This window comes from Penaeus japonicus, unplaced genomic scaffold (assembly GCF_977035675.1).
Source record: "Penaeus japonicus unplaced genomic scaffold, GWHDUDI00000001_assembly GWHDUDI00000015, whole genome shotgun sequence".
NCBI lineage: Eukaryota > Metazoa > Arthropoda > Malacostraca > Decapoda > Penaeidae > Penaeus > Penaeus japonicus.
Window position 1 is genome coordinate 22,059,443 of NW_028234417.1, and position 2,875 is coordinate 22,062,317.

General features: G+C 34.0%; 1 protein-coding gene across 2 annotated transcripts in view; it reads left to right on the top strand.

Annotated features, from left to right (window-relative positions):
* The window catches only part of LOC122253115 (uncharacterized), a 26,402-nt gene extending 25,158 nt beyond the window's left edge, over positions 1 to 1,244 (top strand). For both annotated transcript variants that reach the window (XM_043015929.2, XM_086544692.1), the window contains exon 11: positions 1 to 1,244. This exon is cut by the window's left edge. The gene's annotated coding sequence lies outside the window, so the exon portion shown is untranslated.
* The last annotated feature ends 1,631 nt before the right edge of the window (positions 1,245 to 2,875 follow it).

The following is a 2,875-nucleotide window of genomic DNA, read 5'->3' on the forward strand; positions in this document are numbered from 1 at the left end:
ATGGACAAGATCTTTCTACTTGAACTAGGTTGCTGTGCATGACTGGGATTCATTATATCCTGTTGTTTTGGTGGTATGAAATAAAATGTACATAATTGTTCAAATGGAATTTGTGAAAACTGATGTGTGGAAAGGAGAGGTCCTTTATGTGAGAATGGTTTACATGTTATTTGTGCAAGTGGTTGAAGTTTAAACAATCATAGTGTTTGCTGGAAACTGCAGGAGTACAGGGTATATAGTTTCACTTGAAGATTTTATGTCCATTTTTTTTATTTTTTATCATCATGATCAGTTGCGAATTAACTCCATTAGAATGGAAATGTTAGCTACTGTTTGGAACTTTTGTTCAGGAAGAGTGTTATTATTAGCCATTTGCCTTTGTTCTGCTATTCGGCAAAGAAACTGTGCATCACAGTGAAGTGTCAAATCAGTCAAGAATGTGACAAAACAAATTTGTGAAGAGATCACGTGTATAGACTTTTTGCTTCCTCTGAGCATCATAAAAGTTTGTATTTTTTTACATCGAACTAGATATGTTGTAAATACATCATAGATCAAATGATTAGCATGAACTTGAATAATCCTCACAAATAAACCTCCCTACCATGAGATGAGGTCAGCTGGACGTGCAGACCTCTGTATACTGGTAATTTGGTTTTCTATTTGCCGATGTAAATATTTCGTTTTTGATTTTTAAAATAGTCAGTAGTGTTGTGTAAGCACCTAGGGGGAAATATTGCATGAACAGTATTTATAGCTAGAAGTTATGTAATTTTGTTGAGTATGGATGATATAACCCTTCAGATACTATACTTAGTTTACATGAAATATGAATGTCTATTAATGTGATTGTGATTTGTATCTTTTGTAGCATAATATTCTGAAAAATGCAGCTGGCACATGAATTATATTTACTTCAACAAGCGTTTTATTTATTAATGAATTGTTTCAATTTTTCTGATATGCATTTCTGTTATAGACATTTTATTGAAATACTAAAGGGCCTTTGTGCTAACTGTACAGACACTTACAGTGCAGGTTTGAGGTTTATTTTATTATGACAAATGTAGTATATTGCTCATGTTTACATTTATACAAACTGGTGACAGGTGTGGATGTAAAACTAAACCTGTATGATGAATATTATCCACCATTTTTTGCAGGCACTGAAAAAGGAATTCATCCAATGTATATACAAGCTGAATTTTAGTTGATGAATGTGAGAATAAAAAGTAATTGTAAAATATGTATTTAATTTTTTCCTTAAATTATTCTGGTGATATTTTTTTTATGTGTGTGAGAGAGGACGGAGTGTATGAATTATGATTTGATATAAGGAAACACAATTGTTAATTATAAAAGAAATTTTCATAAACCTGGGAGATGCTTACATTGCAGGATTTTAAGAAAAGAGTGCATGATTTGATATTACAGGCTATGAAAACATGAATGTATGGTTTAGTTCATGATGTAACTAGCTTTTCAAAAAGGAATGTGATAGTCTCTTTTTGCACAAGAGGAGAAAGGTGAAAAGATATTCCTGGACAGATTTTATTCATGGCATTTACCGTGCATGAGGGCATAGCAATGATGCTTTCCATGCCCTTTTATGGAAGTTAACCTTAAAAGAAAAAGGAAGGGAGAGAGAGGAAAAAGTATATATATATATATATATATATTATATATATATATATATATATATATATATATATATATATATATATATTAATATAATATATATATAATATATATATATATATATATATATATATATATATATATATATATATATTATAATATAATATAACACTGTCACAATAAAGAAAAAACTCAAGACCTTTCGAATTTTTAATGAAAGTTCCAAATCAGGCGTAAGCAAACCAAAACATTCATTTATATATATATATATATATATATATATATATATATATATATATATATATATATATATATACACACACAAACACACATAGACATATACATATACATACATATACATATATAAATATACATATATGAATATACATATATGAATATACATATATGAATATACATACATACATACATACATACATATATATATATATATATATATATATATATATATATACATACACACACACACACACACACACACACATAGGCATATATATATACATACATATACATATAATAATGTGTGCACGCTGTCCGACAGTGTCTGTCCCATTGTGGCCTACGCCTCCGTCGTCCTTATCACAGTCAAGCCTGGACTCGGGAAAAGGCTCGACATAATACAAAACGAAGCTGCCAGGATTATTCTGGGTGCCCCTAGGTGGGCTAAGGTTATCAACCTCCTCTTGGAGGCCAAACTTTTTCCCCTGGACACCCGGATTGATCAGATGGCGGCCCAGTTCCTTGCCAATGTCCTACAGTCCCCACTGGACTCGCAGCTAAGACAGAGAGTGCAGTGTCGGTTTGCACAGAACCAAGAGCTCTTTGCTAACAACACATGGCTGTCTCACACAACCGGAGTGCTGAAATGCTTTGAGCTCAAAGAGACACTACTGATTAAGGGCATGGACCTTCCTCACCCTATGTCACAGCCCCGCCGTGGGCACGATCCCGCTATGCGGGTATCTAACAATGCCTCCTCACTCCAGGCAGAAGTAGTAGCTATTATGGGAGCCCTAGCCCATGCAGCCCAAACAGACGGCCATGTTGTCATACACACAGACTCTAGGGCCGCCATTGACAGCCTGCAACAAAGCACGCCCCTTGATAACGTTTACCTGGTAACCTCGATTCTCACCATTGCTCAGAGAATCCTGGATCAGGGAAGACGCATCATCATCAACTGGATCCCAAGCCATGTTGGTATTGAAGGGAATGACGT